Genomic DNA, 18,539 nt, shown 5'->3' with positions numbered 1-18,539 from the left:
TAATTGTCTCATAGACGATTGCAATGACTTGGCGAATGCAATGTTTCATTCGTCGTGGTATCAACAGGATCAACGATATAAGAAAACTCTATTGCAATTTTTGCAAAAGTTGCAAAAACCCATCAAGTTTAGAGCGATGAATATTTTTGATGTAAATCTGGCTACAAACATAAATGTAAACATAGTATTATTGAATATTTTCTCATATAATATAAGGAATTGTTTATTTTTCCAGGTTGCTAAATTTGCCTTTACCGTCTACGCCATCGCTCAGGGCATGAATTTAAGCGAAAAGTTACAAAAACTCTGATTTCCTCAACAATATGCACATTAAAGTTTTTGAATGATTTTGAAATTGTTTTTTACACTAATAAGTAGTGATGTATGACACCATTTGAAAAGTTTAAAATAAGTTATTAATAATTGAATTAACTTAGATTGGTCGTAAAATATCGTTTATGCTTTTAAATAAATCGCTTCGCGCCTTCTGGATTTATGTGCGCATTTTTTGCACTGCGATGTGTACACACTGACAGAGACCCACGAACAGCTGCTGTTCCGCCGACCGCTCTCAGTTGATTTTGTATGTAAAGTCGGGTGGACTGTGCATAGCTGCGCCGCTGAGCTGAAAAACCAATAATCTGAAATATTAACGCAAATAAATCGAGAAGTCTACTACTAAAATTTGGTGTTAAGTGTTAAAGTAAATGAATTTAATCTACCTTGCTTTCGTTAAATATCGTTCAATTTTTTGAGCACGACGACTTAACAAACGCTTCTGTTTATTCAGGCCCGCCGCCCGCCTTCCCGATTTCCCGTGAACTTGCGTTTTTTGTTATTGGGTGGTGTTGTCATTGCCCCCAACCAAAATTTTGGCACAGAAAAAAAAAAATCGAAACTCCCGCATTGTGAGGCACTGGGTGATAGAATAGGAACAAACATACAATCAAGTTAAAGAAAAATAAATGTAGTTTTTGAAAAAAAAGAATAAATAAATAAGCAATACTTATAAATTTTATATAACGCAGAAATTCAACTTGTAACCAAGCCTTGACAATAACAATTTCCCAAATGCTGAGCAATTAAAATACAATCAATAGAAAATAAAAATATACATAAACAAAACAAATGTAATCTAAAAAAAACACGCTCCTACACATACAGACCCATTTCTATAGCATGCAAGGCCTAAAATAGATCAGTCTAGACGTGGGAGAATAATCTCCGCATCGCAAACAATTCAGTAGCTGTTTTATATATTTTGTGTCACAGTGCAGCAGTAACAGTAAAATAAAACAGCCACGGCAGCAGCAACACCAAGCAGCAGCGGTAAAATTAATAATAAAAACAACAGAAAATAATTAACGTAAGACGAAGCAATCATAAAGCAAACGAAGACAGCGACAACGTGTGTGAAAACAGTGCGTGCATATTTCTTTCTTATTTATATTTTAGACTTGCCGAAAAAAACACTGCACTACACCCATAAACATACACACGTACATACATATGTATATGTCCTACTTAAAATGTAAACAACTACAGTTAATACATTGAACGACAAAAACTGATGAGCCATGCAAAATGGTTATAACTTAACATTGATAATCAACAATATTTCGCAACAATTTGAAATTGCTCCTCAATTTATAAAAGGTTTGTAGTTTAGTAGTAGTTTTATCCTTTAAGTTTTTAAATACATACATACATATGTACATATGAATTTGCCTATGTAATATTATTGACCTCGCAACACTGATATTTATAGACACCAATATCTTTGGCACTTACATATTGGCTTTCTTAAGCGTAAATGTCTGTACATACATACATACATATTTATGCATATATGTATGTACATGCATACATATGTATGTATGTACATATTTTCGATGATTAATATTTGTATTTTGATTTTTTAATTTAGCTTTAAACTACGACGCATTTTTATGATTGTCAACTTGACTCTTAAATTCTCGGTAAATTTTAAAAATAATTTATCTGGCCAACTGACGGCTTGTTTGCTGGCAATTCTATAAATAGTGTTGGCTAGCATTTGACGTCAGTAGACACGTGTGCTGAATACAAATTATGTTTTTTTTAATTGTTAAATGTACTCGTATGCATAAATCGCATAATTATGGACTTTTACGCAATATGTATGTACATATGTATGTATGTGTGAATAATACATTTCGTGTGTACATTTTTTTTTTGCTTTGCATTTGTCATCGTTTTACGAGTATGATAAGCAAAAACAAAGAAAACTCAGTAAAAGTACAAAACAAAATGTACAAAACAAAATTGATAATGGTAGTTTGTTGTTCGTTGCTACAACAACAATAAAGTAACCGGGGGTGCCCAGACACGATAAATAAATCAATACCATACAAACGAACATACAGACATATTTTTATGATAAATCAAGTCCATTTACTCATCAGTTATATAATTTTTGAAATGTTGTTAAATGTCCTAACTGCCTATTCGTTAATCGTTGTATCGCTAGCCTGCGAACAAAGACGCTTATGATTTTGTCCAGAAGACAAAAGGCGTAAAAAGCTTGAAGTTTTTGACCTTGGCTTATTGACAATCCGCACACGCCAATTGTGGCGGCTGTGGGGCTTTTTAAACAAAGAGGGAGCTTCTGGCGCTGCTGCTGTGTTATTTGCATAAGCCTCGGCTGTAACGACAATCGTTCTATAAGTGCGTGCATACATACATACGTACATACATATGTACATATATAATCAGTTTATATAGCACGATTTAAGGCGGCTGGCTGTCGAAGAAGAGAACAAACAAGCGCGCCACCATTTTGTCGTCAAACATTTTTTTGTTTCGCTTATACTCTCCATTTGCACCATTTGAATTTTATTGTTTTCGTCTGCGCCAAGCTGAAGCTTCTATCTAGCTGCCACTGCCATTGCCACCCACTGACCCAGCAGAGCGTCAAGTGCCACATTCGGCGCATACGCACATTTATTATACATACCTACATATATATATATGGAAATACATATATAAGTAGTATATGTACATACGGGTATGTATGTTGTCTGTGTTGGCACTTTGTTGACTTCGTATTTATCTTCCCCTGGCTGAGAGCTTACCGATATGGTTTTGTCTATGGCTGTAGCTATTGTTGTACTTGGCAAGTTTCAAATTTGATTAAATGTTACCGTAAACCAATCACTTGCCAAATCCAATTTTGAGCAAGCATAATAAAGTCATTGACTTGCTGCTCAAAAACTGGTCCCACCACTTCCACATACACAGATGTACATATATGTAAAGTGGCATCCTTGTGCCATTATCATCAGTTGGCACCCCCGATCAGGCGAAGGTGTAATTAAGAAGAAGTCGTGGGATAGTCGTTTTTCAACAGTCGTAAGCAGCAGTCGTGGCATTCAGTCGTCAGTAGTAAAGTTGTACAGCAGTCACTAAAGTTGGTCAGAAGTTGCAAAAGTCGGCGTCTAAACATATTTTTAAGTCTTATGTTATTATATAATACTATTCTTATTGTTTGTCAAATACTCGATATACTTTATTAAACGATTTATAAACCTAATAAATCTTACATGGGGGCTCAACCGTGTCGAGCAGCCGGACAAATATTCAGAACAGTTCAAAGTTTTTAAGTGAAGCATTCATAAAAAATGATTCTTACATAAGGGCTCAGCCGCATAAATTTTCATACGCAGTCAGTTGAAATAATACATCTAAAAGTTGCAGTGCTTAAAAATGATACGCTCAAGCAGAAAAAATAAAAATGGCGCACCAAGCAAGAAAAATCTGTTGCCGGTGGCGCGCATGGAAAATGGAAAGACATCACAAAGTGTAGACGATCTCGATCTAACGTTTGAAATGGTAGAGGAAAGCAGAGCAGTGGTAAATGATGAACAAAGTGTAAATCATACGTGCGAAAAAGAGATAAATATATACAAGTGCGAACAAGGCACAACGGCAGGAATAAAAGAAAAAGGTGCGAACGTCGAACTACATGATAATTGCGCAGTTGAAAATACCGAGAAAAGAATGTATTCTGAGGAGACACACACATGTATACAAAACCACGATTTGTCAATTTTAATTAAAATGCTGAGTGAAAAGAACGATTCTAACCCAAACAAGAACAGTGTGTCGGTGGAAAGCTTTGCAAAAGTAGTCCCTGATTTCGATGGCATAGCTATACCAGTTAAGCAGTGGGTAAATAATTTCGACGAAAACGCCGAGGCATACGAATTAAGTGAAAAACAAAAGTATGTGAATGCAAGAAATAAAATGGTTGGCACGGCCAAATTATTTGTGGAAACTATTACTGTATCAAATTATGAAATGTTATGTGCAGCCTTAATAGAAGAATTTGATAAACAGCTGAGCAGTGCCGAAGTACATAAAATGTTGCAAAAGCGGAAAAAGCGTGTGTCGGAAAATTTTCATGATTATGTGCTCCAGATGCGAAAAATAGCATCACTTGGACAAGTTGAAGATCAGTCGGTTATAAATTATATAGTTGATGGCTTAGACGTGCGTGACGATCTAAAATTTCCGTTGTACAGTGCGCCCACGTACAAAGAACTTCGAAGTCGGTATGAGCTTACTGAATTAGTGGCAAAGAGCAGTTCGTATAACAAACGTCGCGAAAACGTTGATAAAGTAGGAGACAAACAACAACAACAGCAGCATTGCTACAATTGCGGTTCAACAGAACATAAGCGGGCAGAATGTAAACGAGAAACAAAATGTTTTAAGTGTAACGGTGTCGGTCACATAGCGAAGCAGTGCGTGGCAAGCAAACAAAGCGTTAACATTGTATTAAAGGAAAATCGCGTTAAAGAAATAAAAATCGGGAAAGCAGTTGTATCGTGTTTGATTGACACTGGCGCGGATGTTTCACTTATGCGAAAACAAAAATATGAAAACATTTTCGGTGACCAAAAGTTGCAAAAGAATTTTACTAAACTGTTTGGCTTAGGCAATATTGCCACTGTCGTGTTGGGTGAATTTACAGAAACAGTTGAGGTCGATGGTTTTGTGACAAATCATACATTTCTTGTTGTACCAGATGCAAGTCTAAAAGTTGAAATAATTGTTGGCTATGACTTTTTACAGAAGTTTACTGTCACACTAAATTCCAATGGTTACACGTTCGTACAGGCGCAAACAAAAGCTGATGATGAGCAGTCTGAGTTGAATGTTTTTAACGTGGTAAGTCCAGCAAGCGAGATCGATTTAAATGTTGAATCCCAGTATGCCGAACCAGTCAAACAAATGATCGCCAATTACAAGCCGGTGGACAATGCAGTAGAATGCCCAATAAAAATGACCATCATACCGAATGTTCCAAGCATCGCTTTTCGCGAAAGTCCAAGCCGATTGTCTACAACAGAACGTGAATTTGTACGAAAACAGGTGGATGAATGGCTTCACTGTGGCATTATCAGAGAGTCGTCGTCAAACGTTGCAAGCAAGGTGGTGTTGGCCAAAAAGAAAGATAGGACCTACCGATTATGTGTGGACTATCGTAAGCTGAATACCCTCGTACTTAAGGATAGGTTCCCAGTACCAGTTGTCGAAGAAGTACTCGAGAAGATGCAAAATGCGAAATATTTTACTGTTATGGATTTGCGAAATGGCTTTTTTCATGTGCAGGTAGAGGAGCAAAGTCGAAAGTATACAGCGTTTGTTACCAAGGAAGGGTTGTATGAATTTAATAGGGCACCCTTTGGATTTTGCAACTCCCCAGCAGTGTTCGTACGATACGTTAATTACATATTTCAAACATTGATTAACAAAGGCATAATGGAGATGTATGTTGACGACATAGTTATTTTCGGAGATTCAGCTGGTCAATGTTTGGAAAATATGCGAATTGTACTGAAGCAGGCAGAAATGTATGGGCTTGATATAAAATGGGCCAAGTGTCAGTTCTTAAAGAAGAAAATAAATTTTCTGGGTCATGAAGTAGAAAACGGACGTGTTTGGCCAGGTCAAGAAAAGGTAAAAGCTGTGAAGAATTTTCCTCTTCCCAAAAACATACGGGGAGTACAGGCCTTTCTTGGACTAACGGGGTATTTTCGAAAGTTCGTTAAAGATTATGCATTACTAGCCAGACCGTTGACACAATTGTTGAGAAAAGAAGCCGAATTCAAAATTGAAGGGTTACATGTACAGGCGATAGAACAATTAAAGAATGCTTTGACGAATGAACCAGTATTGAAGATATTTATGCAGAATGCGGCAACACAGTTACATGTTGATGCGTCAAAAGATGGGTTTGGTGCTACTCTTCTCCAGCAGCATGATGGCAAGTGGCATCCTATTCTGTACTGGAGTAAAAAAACGACACCTCAAGAAGAAAAGTTGCATAGCTATTTTTTGGAAGTGAAAGCAGCATATTTAGCAACAAAAAAGCTACGACATTATTTAATGGGCATTGAATTTGTTCTCGTTACTGATTGCGCAGCGTTTAAGATGACATCAACGAAAAAAGAAATTCCCAGAGAAGTAGTGCAGTGGTTAATGTATCTGCAAGATTTTACGTATACCATAGAACATCGCGCTGGTATAAGGATGAAGCATGTCGACAGCCTCAGTCGATTCCCAGTCATGATCGTAAGCACAGAAGTTCAGGCACAATTTTTAAAGGCCCAACGCAAAGATGAAACCTTAGTTGCAGTTGCAGAAATTTTAAAACTGAAACCATACGCAAACTACAAGGTCAGAAATCAGCTGATTTATAAACAAGTAGATGGTATTGATTTGCTAGCCGTACCGAAATGCATGGAAAAAGAAGTTATCAGGAATGCTCATAACTTTGGTCATATGGGTGTGAAGAAAACCATGCATCACATTCAGCAGGACTATTTTATAGCACACTTAGAGAAAAAAGTTGTGGAATTTATCGCGAATTGCATTGAGTGTATAACACATAACAGAAAGCTGGGTAAACAAGATGATTTTTTGCATTGTATCGACAAAGAAGATCAGCCGCTGAGTACACTCCATGTAGATCATTTGGGATCATTGGACCTGACTGCAAAGAAGTACAAATACATATTCGCTGCTGTTGACGGGTTTTCAAAATACACATGGTTGTATCCAACAAAGTCTACCGATGCGCAAGAAGTTGTTAAACATATCAGCTCGTGGGTAGCTATCTTTGGGAATCCACGGCGTATTATCAGCGACAAAGGAGCAGCATTTATATCGAAGCAGTTTAAAGATTTTTGTGAGGAACACAAAATAGAGCACATCGAGACTACTACAGGGATCCCAAGAGGAAATGGGCAGATAGAGAGAGTCAACCGAGTTATTCTGTCTGTTTTGTCAAAAATGTCTGCAGCCGAGCCGTCAAAATGGTATAAATATACATCACAGGTGCAACGATCTATTAATACACATGTCCACTCATCTACGAAGTACACTCCGTTTGAAATTATGTTCGGCGTCAAAATGCGTAATGAATCTGATCTGGAAGTGGTGAAAATTCTTCAGGACGAGCTACTGGAAGGCTTGCAGGATGAACGCAACCAAATCAGAGCTGATGCCAGAGTACAGATTGAAAAAGCTCAAAGTTGCTACAAGAAGAATTTTGACAAAAAGCGACGTAAGCATAGTGGTTACCAATTAGCAGACTTAGTAGCCATTAAAGTAACACAGTTTGTAAATGGTAAAAAGCTGGCTCCGAAATATATCGGGCCATACGAGGTTACCAAAATAAAACGTAATGGAAGGTTCGACGTGAAGAAAGTTGCAGAGTTCCAGGGTCCGAATCAGACTTCAACTTGTACTGATTCTATGAAACTGTGGCGTTACATGGGTCAAGACGAAGACGATGAAGCTGGAGAATCATCTGAGACAGATGATGAGCAGGATGGCCGAGTGTAAAGTGGCATCCTTGTGCCATTATCATCAGTTGGCACCCCCGATCAGGCGAAGGTGTAATTAAGAAGAAGTCGTGGGATAGTCGTTTTTCAACAGTCGTAAGCAGCAGTCGTGGCATTCAGTCGTCAGTAGTAAAGTTGTACAGCAGTCACTAAAGTTGGTCAGAAGTTGCAAAAGTCGGCGTCTAAACATATTTTTAAGTCTTATGTTATTATATAATACTATTCTTATTGTTTGTCAAATACTCGATATACTTTATTAAACGATTTATAAACCTAATAAATCTTACATATATACATATGTATGTGTGTAAATATGACATTGAGGATTTGCAATATTTACTGCAGTTCAATTGCAGCACTCACTTGGCAATCTAAAATAAACGTTAGAACGTCAAGCGACCAGCTGACGAAACCGGTACTCTTCGCCCAAACGACTTGGCTTAATCGACAACAACAATGTGTGTCAGCAGTGAATGTTTAATGCCAACAGCTGATTGCTTTGTGATGTACAGAATGCTTAAAAAACAGCACGCACAAAAAAAGAGAAACCGGTAATCCTCAGTTACGTGGGTCGCATATAAAGTCTGCTACTGTTGTGTACGAAAAATAGGTAATAAATGGTCTTTAACAATCCAAAGTACATGCCAAAGTATAAAACTATATCTTTCATTATAGGTGTGCACAATTTAAGAATTATGTAATATTTTACAACCTACTTATTTGGCTATCAGTTATCTTTCAAGTTTATTTTTGCCAAGTACCCTGTATTACCCAAAGGCTTAAAGGTTATACTAGAGAGGGTCAACACATCATACATATGTAACAGGCAAAAGGGGGCGTTGCAGACCCCATGTTGTTGTATATAGCATGCTGATCATACAGCATGACCCGACAAATCTGCCTTAATTCAAGAACTTGCCTTATCTAGAGCTAATTTATTACAAAACATACGTATGCATGTAATGTACATACTTATATACATATATAAATCTCATATCACGATGTTTCTCTTTGATAGACTCAGACATTTTGTGACTCGATTTTCATTAAATTTCACCTGTATCTCTAATTTGGTCTAACACAAAAAATAGAAGAGTTTGTATCTTAATTATTATTATTGGATACTTTAATTTACTATCTGTTCAATCGAAACTACTGAAGGCTGAGGGTAGATCGGCTACGAGCATTCGATTACAATTAAAATGCGTTAAATGTTATTTATAGCGATTAGAGTCGCATTCAAGTTACGACGAACTGGCAGCACTATTTAATAGAAAATATGATGATTTGTCCACAAGAAGAAAATATAATTTGTTTTTGAAATGTGAAGTGTCCATAAAGTACTAAATATAGCGAAGCACACCGGATCACGTAGCATGTATATAAAAGCCACATTACTTTATTTAAAAGTCATCACTTAGCAATATAACACTTTTGTTTATTATTCGAACTAAATTCGGTATTTATTAGTTTTTTATAATGAAACCGCCTTCTACCAAAAAAACCCAATCATTTATTCTTATCATAAGAAATGTACAAGTTTTTAATAGTCCTCACCATTATCTCAAGTATGATCAATATGAAATATGGGCATTTCCAATTCAGAAATTCCCAAATATGGTATTAATAGACAGATAATTATTATAACTGTTTTTGTTTTGTTTTTGTGTATACCCTGTACCCAAAGGGTGAAAGAGTATACTAGTTTTGCGCGAATGTATGTAACACACAGAAAAAAACGTGGCAGACCCTACTCTATATATTATTGATCAGGATTTTTTCGATGCACCCCCCACTCCCCCGCAATTTGTGTTTTTTCTATAACTCCCGTAATTTTTGGACTTTTGAAAATTTGGTTATTACATCCAGTTAGTGATTACGTTCCGTATGTTAAGTTTCATTATGATTGGTCAATTCTGAAGAAAGTCATAGCCATAAGTAAAATATGTTTCTGAATCCATCTCAATGTATTTAGATATCTTGTGTTTTGCGTACATACGAGTATATTTATTTATTTTGCTAAGTTTTATATATGACTGTATAACTGCAGAGTGTTATGAGCAACGGCAACAAACATAACCAGAAGAGAATTTATGGTATAAACATACGCAAACTGCTAGACCATTTTTATCTTATCGTAGTTATACTAATGAAAAATGTATGTACGCAAGTCAGTAATTAGTCTGAAGGTTTTCATCACATGCTTATAAATAAATATAAATAGATACATGTATTTGCGTCAAATGACTTCACTCCAATATTTATTTTTTGCCCCATTTATTTTGTTTGATTTCTAATTTGCACAGAAATATCTAAATATGTGTTACGTATTAGCGCGTATAATGATGTGATAAAACTCATTTAAAATATTATCCCAAATAAAATTGTTGAACGTCAATGAGGAAGCCACCTTAAAAAACTAAAAGTACTTATAGTAGTTTTTAATTTCATTAACATTGCAATTCATTGTCTTTATTGGGAAACTTTCTCTCTCTTCTGAACACAAAAGCCATTTAACTTCCAGACTTGACGTTGCATGCTTGTCACTCATGCGCGCTCATTTCTACCTAGAAGCTTTCAAGTTTGTTAGGCATGCACACTTTTTGCATTAATTACGCCCCTCTCTGTGAACTAGACCCCAACATCTTCCCCCACTCATGGCGAAAGCCACTCGACGCGACACGCACATTAAATTTGCCATGCTTATGTAAGGCAACAAAAAAAAAACAATGGATTGTTGTTGTTCAAGGCATCAGGGAAACTGTACTATATGCTTAAAACTTGCACGTTAAGTCGATTTTGGTATCAAAAGTTCGAAAAGAGCAAAGTGCACAATGGCCGAGACGTGATTGGGTTTGAAACTAGTGAGGCAGATAATGCAGTCCAAATGTGAGCAAATGCAGATAAAAGCTGTTCATTAGAACTATATATAACTATAACTATATTTGTATAAGAGAATATATTTGTATCTTTGTAACTAAACAAGCAAGTTTCGTTAGTCTCGCTTTTATATTTTCTAAAATTCTTACATTGAATGGAGAGGCACTCAAACGCATGAACAAACATGCATAAGTACTCGTATCTACCTTTATAAATCGAGTACACCTATTTCTGTTTCTACACGGTAGATTCGTTCCAGAAAAAGTCGTGTAATAAATGACATTGAGCATAAGTATATCATGCTAAATGGAATAAAGTCGTGCAACCATATATACAATTTTTAATTTTCATACCGTGTTGAATCAAAACCGTAGTAAAAAAAAGACCGTCTAAAAACAGAATAAGTGTATACTTCAAAACTTAAATCCAAAATAAGTTTTCGTAAAGCATTTCTTCACCTATGCATATGTTTCTTTCAATCCCAGACAAAAAGACAGGCATTCTGCTAATCAGTTATTGAAATTCAACAACATTACTTACTTCGTATTTGTATACCGATTTAAAATGTTCAACCATGAGTTTGATTGAGGACCAGCAGGTGTCTCGAACGGCAATCACCAAAATGGATTGGTTATTGGTTGTTATTTGTTAGCGAATTTCAGACTTTTATTGATAATAAAACAAAAGATAATATTTTAGTAAGCTACTCAACGGAATCAACATTTTGTGAGAGTGTGAGAACTGAAGTTTGCTGTCCTCCTTTCAAGACCGGCATAAGCATTTGTATGTACATACATACATATGTACTACATATGTGTTTGTTTGTATCTCAGAGCACTATAGTAAGTGCGCACAACTTGCCACGCAGCATTTATCTACTCAACTGGTAAATTTCCACTGCAAAACAAAAACAAACAAAGGGCCATCGTGCAACAGCTGGGCCGGTCCGTCTTAGTGGTTGAAAAACATTTAGAAAATTAAAGGCATCGAAAGGCGTTGCACAAACACCGGCAGCCAGAGACGCTCCGGGGTTGAGAGTGCATTAATGAACCACACATATCTGCTCATACACTATACATACATATCTGTACGTATATATGTATAGGGTGCCTGTGTGTGGCAACAAAGGCATTTGATATACTACAGCCAATCTCAAAAGTAGTGAGTGCCAATAGCAGAGGAAGAACTAAGACTCTGAGAACGTTTTTGAGAGACTGAAGACAGCCACTGCCGGAGTGGGGAGGCACATTGTCGTCATTCAGTCATTTCGTCATTCAGTCGCAATTTGATTCCAAGCTCATAAACAACACTGCGCTTCAAACGGCAAAAGGAAGCCATAAAGTAAAGAAAATAGATTCGATTCTTCATCTCTCTTATAGCGTTCGCTTCGTTCAGAAATTTCTGGCAACTTCATCGAATTGTTTTGAATAAAAACATTAATTCAATATTACTCTCCGGGTGAGTATTTGTTTGTTGACAGTAGTGTGTAATTGCAGCAGTGAAGTGTTGAGACATATAGTAAGCAAACTTATTAGAACCGGATGCATTTGCCATACTTATGACAATAATTAAAGCAATTAGTTGCAGCCAAAATATTTAGTGTGTAAGCAACTCAAATTTCTGGGCAAAAACAAGCGATCCGATCCATTCCTCCACTATCCGCAGTCCCTCCACTATTACCAGCAGACTGAACGACGCCGTAATTGACTTTGAGAATTTGTCACTGCGCAAGTAATCTAATCACATGCTCCTTGAACTGACCTTGCTGACAAAGTTCCTTCCATTTCTTATACATACATATACATATGTACGTGTGTGTGGGTATGCTGTTTTTGTGTTCAGTTTGGGAATGCGATTTAGTGTTTGTTTATCGTCTTCTTTTTCTTGTCCTGGGGCAGACAAGGTGAAATTTAATATTTTTCAATTTCACGCGTCCTTGGAAAGCGGTCTCTAGCCTTGCCTAAGCTAAATTAAATCGATAGCTATATTAATTAACAAACCCTGATTCCTAAGTATTCCTCACATTTAACGGCGTTCTAACAAACAATTAAGGTATGAAAAAATCAAAACAAAAACAATATACTTGTAGTCTGCATATAAAATAACTAAGTATGGAGTGGTAGAGTAACAGCTTAGAACCTTCTCAATGAGAACTTGATTTGTTTGATTGTCCAATTTTAGTTTCTTGAAAATGCTAATTAGTTTCGTAGAATACAAGTTGAAAACTAGCAATCTCCTATAAGTCCTACCTATAAACAGACACAGTGAGGGGTTTTAAAGTGTCTAATTGGTATTATCTGGACTGGCCAAAAAGCAGGAAATAAATAAGTCTCATCGTACATACAAGTATTATAAATAGGTCTAAGCCTTAAGAAAATAGCACATATACATTGTATATACTTGTATAATGGATAGCTGCAATGTAATTTATTTGTAGTCTGATTAATTGGAATGAAATAAATTAAAAGGTGCCTGTGATTAGTTTAGTTATATGCTAATACTCTTATTGCACTTCGTTAATACCTCGTTTGCATTTTTTGCAATCTAACGTTTGTTTTATGCGCACGCTATGAACAGAAAATAAAACTAACTTTTTGAAAGCACAAATCAGTTGACGCGACCTTGGGACTCGTAAACGCATCGCATGCTGCCCTTTTCAAATTACCCTTTCTAATCGGATTGAACTCAGAATTATGAACACATAACCTGTAGTGTGTTTAAATCAAATAAATGAATAGTGTAATATAAAATGAGTAATTAGTTTGATTTAAATTAAAAAGCATTTAAAAAATTTCGTTGTTGATATTTTCAATTCTTTTGTTTGGATTTTAGTCAAAATGGCATGTTGAAATCTTCATTTCTTACATAATCTTAGTTAAATTAATATTTAAATTTAAAAACTTGCCGTAGACGCTATCGAAGCCTTGTAGTAAGACTGCTGTCTAAGTTTTTATAGCCTGTACCCAAAGGGTACAAGGGTATATTAGTTTTGTGCGAGTGTACATGGAACACACAGAAGGAGGCTTGGTAGACCCCACAAAGTATATATATTCTTGATCAGCATGACAAGCCGAGTCGATATAGCCATGTCCGTCTGTCCGTCTGACCGTCTGTCTGTCTGTCTGTATGAACGCAAGGATCTCCGAAAGTATAAGAGCTAGAATAACCAAACTTGGTATACAGATTCTCCTGAGACCGAGAAAGGACGAGTTTGTTCATTTTTTCTGATCCAACCCCCCACTCCCCCCCTATTACCAATTTTCTATAACTCCCGTAATTCTTGGAATTTTGAACTAAAATTTGGTAGTCACATTAGGTTAGTAATTATATATCCGTATACCAAGTTTCATTATGATAGAATGATCGAAAAGAAAGTTATAGCCATATAACCAGGCCCAATGCACACATACATACATATGTACAAGTACACAAACACGCATAAGGCACGATTCTGATGTAAATGTAAATGTATGTATGCATGCATGGAATATTTTATATTTAATTAATTAATATTTAGTTAATTAATTAAATTAATTTAGTTAATTAATTAAATTAAATTAATTAATTAATTAAATTACTTTTTTGTGGGGTGGTACAGGGTATTTAAGAGTTGAGCCTGCTCGACTTTAGCATTCCTTTCTTGTTGTTATTGAATTGTTAGAAAATCATTTTAATTGGGAAAATGATTTTAATGCATCAATTTAATTTAAGTTCATTGATATACATATTTCAAATAATGCCTTCAAACAACGAATTTATAGCAAAATATCTGATGGTGTAATGAAAATTAATTTTCGGTCCGTCTGTCTGTCTGTATGAACGCAAGGATCTCCGAAAGTATAAGAGCTAGAGTAACCAAACTTTGTATACAGATTCTCCTGAGACCGAGAAAGGACGAGTTTGTTCATTTTTTCTGATCCACCCCCCCACTCCCCCCTATTAACGATTTTCTATAACTCCCGTAATTCTTGGAATTTTGAACTAAAATTTGGTAGTCACATTAGGTTAGTTATTATATAACCGTATACCAAGTCTCATTATGATAGAATCGGAAAGAAAGTTATAGCCATATATTTAATTTAATTAAATTAATTATTCTTAATTTAATTACTTTTTTGTGGGGTGGTACAGGGTATTTAAGAGTTGAGCCTGCTCGACTTTAGCATTCCTTTCTTGTTTAATTTCAAAATGTTTACTGAAGATACAATTGATTGTAATTAGTTGAATAAAGAAGGAAAAAGAAATCGAATACTAAGAAAATTTGAAATATGGAATGCATAAAAAGAATGTGCAATAAATATTTGCTACAAAATAAGCTGGCAAGAGTCAAAAGGATATTTTGTTGTGTTGCAAGAAAAACATCAGCAGCAGGCGAGGAAAATTCAGTAAATCTCATTTAATATGCATGCTGAGTGCACGGCACACACACACATACATGCACACACACACACACACGCCGACCCAATGGTCGCTTAGAACAACAACAAACTCTATGACGTGCAAAAAATCAATAAACAAATACCACTGGTATAGTATGTGTGTATGTATGTATGTATATAAATGCATGTATGTATGCTTTAATGTATATTTACGATGTGTATGTGTATGTTTGTTGTGTGCATGTGGCCACAAAGTTTGTCAAGTTTAAGGCGAAAAACAACATAAATAATCCTTAGCACATGCACGTACATCACGTAAATGTACGTGTACGAGTATGTATGTATGTATGTATCTGTGTCGATGCGAGTGCTTATGGCACTTTTTTGTCCAACACAGCGAAATTGTGAAAAATTGCAGTCCGTGTCAAATGCAGTTGCCATTTTCTTTTCACAATTTCTCTTCAAAAGGACGCGTAACTTTTGCGATTTAAAGGAAAGCTCTGCGAGTGTGTGTACGAAACTGTTGCCTTCTATGCGCATTTATTTAGCTTTTCCATTCAGCTTAGTGTGCTGGCAAAAAAGGAGATCTCTATTTTAAATCTCGAAAAGCTTCACTTAAAATAAAAAGTTATTTATGATACATTTGTTTATTCTTGCCCGGCCGTAAAACAAGAAATGCAGCTATAGATAAAACATGTTTATAGCTTTAAACTTGAAATACGCGGAAGAACTGGACATTTAAAGGGAATACCTTTTAAATAAACTACACTAAATCTGTTTTTACACGGTGGATTGGTTCCTTAAAAAATCGTGTTAAAAAAAACCGTGTAAAAAAGACATTGATCATATGCAAAATTAATCGTGCTAAATGGAATAAGGTCGTGTAACCAAATTTTTAATTTCCAAACCGTGTTAGATCAAAATCGTGTAAAAAAGACCGTGTAAAAACAGAAATGGCATCCTAGCTGTATAGTTATAGATTCTTACTATAGAATCTATAGTATAGAAATTTAAGCTGTAGATTGTGCTATTAAGCCATTAACTTCCAGAGATCTTCTGCCATTTAGAAAAAAAGCAAACATTTTAATTTTGTCTTTCTACTTCCGAGGAAAATTCTTTTAAAAGAAATCCATTAAAACAAACACTAATCCACAAACTATGTTTTATGAAATACAACATCAAAATTCACAAGCGAGAAACCAACAATTTTGAACCTCGACTATAAATATCCTGCAGAGTTTAAAAAAAGTCATTCAACTTCTTGAACACCTGAAAATGTGTTTCAATAGCTTGCGATTAACTTATCCACCATCTGATAGGGGGGATTGCAGTAACAAATAGATTTTATTGATATGTATTAATTAGGTATCAATTAAGTATTCATTTTTATTATGTAATTATCCTGAATAAAATTTTAATCCAAAACTGTTCCTTTAAAACTTGAAAATTTGTAAATCAGTATGTGTCTAGTATGTCTCTATAAATATTGCACAAAGTTACTACTAGAAGTTCCCAAAGTAAATAAAAGCTAACACAGCTCTTTATTTTCAACGCATGATATCTGACATCTGAATAATACGAATACCAAGAATTGCACTCATCAGTGTCTGCATAATGTTATTATTATTGTAACAATTGCTGTTCGTAGTTACAAGCGAATTCGATATCTTTCGATGCATTTAGTGTTTGGCCGCAAATCAATTAACAGCTAACAATAAGTTACTAATGTGTTCATTCAGATGGTATTATATTTAAGAAGGGGTTTTGTGACACATCTATCAATTACAGCTATTACACTTGCGGTAGCGACAGAGATGGCTGGGCGATACGTCTAGCAGTGACAGCTTAAACTGTGTGGCTCTTAACTGATTATCAAACGGAAAGCAGTCGTGACGTGCAGTGAAATGCTTGTTATGTTTACATACGTATATACATATATTTGTCGCCCATAAGTCCTAACCACAAGTTTATTTATTTTAGTTCATTGAAAAATATTTAAATAATTTTAATTTTTAATCAGACATTTTTAACGCGAACGAAAAAAAGTTTCCATGACATCAGCTATGTCAAGGGAGCTATAATGGTGACCAGAAATATCATGTACCGTCGGTAAAAATAATATCATGCATTTTATTGTTGCAGGAATAAACACATTTGAGGATTACACGCAATTCCCCAAGTCAGCTCAAAACACAGACATACCTACATATATGTATGAACTATAGTTCGGCAAACAAAGTTGTCCTTTCATGGTTATATTCTTTATTTGTGGTTGCAGGAACCTACTTTAAAATACACAATATTACTTAAGGGGATTCCGTTAATCACGCTTGAAAAAATCCATCGTTTGCACAAGTATATCGATTTGCAGGCATTAAGGGAATAATAAAAGATTTGTATACAATAGTACGTAAATAAATATGTTGTTGGCATTACATCAATCAACATACACACACACACACACACACATAAAGCCAATTCCAACTATGTCAAAGCAATTACGGAATCGCGCCCACACTCGCTGCTGCTGAGTCAAATTAAACCGACAGTTTAATAGTTTCAATTAAATATTTATTGTTTGCATTGAAAGCTGATTTGTGCGTATGGAGACAGATGTATAGTATAATTAGCTTGCAAATATTATTACAAATATTAAATAGGTGCATTCAATCGTTTAACACTAGATACGGACATATTGATACTATAATTTAGATATCACTTCACTACTTTTTAAACAGGAATACTATACATTTTCTACAGCTTTCATATTATATCTAACCTAATGAAAAGAATCCAGGCAGAATATTACAGTTGAACCAGCCCGAATGGGCTGATTCGGAATAGAGCTACAGAATTATAGTACATATACAAGAAATGGGGAATATGGGAATAAAATAAATTAGACTCGTGTTTCCTAAGCACTTGAAGAGTCCACATAAAGCGCTTATTCAAATAGACGAACTGCATATGCCTAATACTTGTAGAGTACATCAGGTAAATGGTATAATAATGCATTAGGAAGCCTCTACTTACGGTTGACTAGAACATCTTTGCAGAAGCTTGGCTGATCAATAATATAATAATAATTTTATTATTTATTTACACAGTTCTAATTTTACAACATGAAAGGAATGCTAAAGTCGAGCGGGCTGAACTTTTAAATACCCTGTACCACCCCACAAAAAAATCGAAAAAACATCGAACTCGTACTTTCTCGGCCTTGGGAGAATCTGGATACCCAGTTTAGTTATTCTAGTCCTTATACTTTCTGAGATCATTGCGTTCATACATATTCAGACAGACATTGCTATATCGACTCGTCTTGCCAGTCTGATCAAAAATATATGCACTTTGTGGCCTCCTTCTGTATGTTACATACAATCGCACA

General features: G+C 35.4%; 1 protein-coding gene across 1 annotated transcript in view; it reads left to right on the top strand.

The window, feature by feature from the left end:
* The first annotated feature begins 628 nt into the window (after nt 1-628).
* The window catches only part of LOC115634450, a 31,339-nt gene continuing 13,428 nt past the window's right edge, over nt 629-18,539 (top strand). Inside the window, exon 1 of the mRNA XM_030532161.1 lies at nt 629-1,656. The gene's annotated coding sequence lies outside the window, so the exon portion shown is untranslated. The remainder of the gene's footprint in view (nt 1,657-18,539) is intronic.

This window comes from Scaptodrosophila lebanonensis, unplaced genomic scaffold (assembly GCF_003285725.1).
Source record: "Scaptodrosophila lebanonensis strain 11010-0011.00,11010-0021.00 unplaced genomic scaffold, SlebRS2 tig00000001-arrow-pilon, whole genome shotgun sequence".
NCBI lineage: Eukaryota > Metazoa > Arthropoda > Insecta > Diptera > Drosophilidae > Scaptodrosophila > Scaptodrosophila lebanonensis.
Note: the sequence above shows the minus strand (reverse complement) of the source record. Positions and strands in the feature narration are given on the sequence as shown.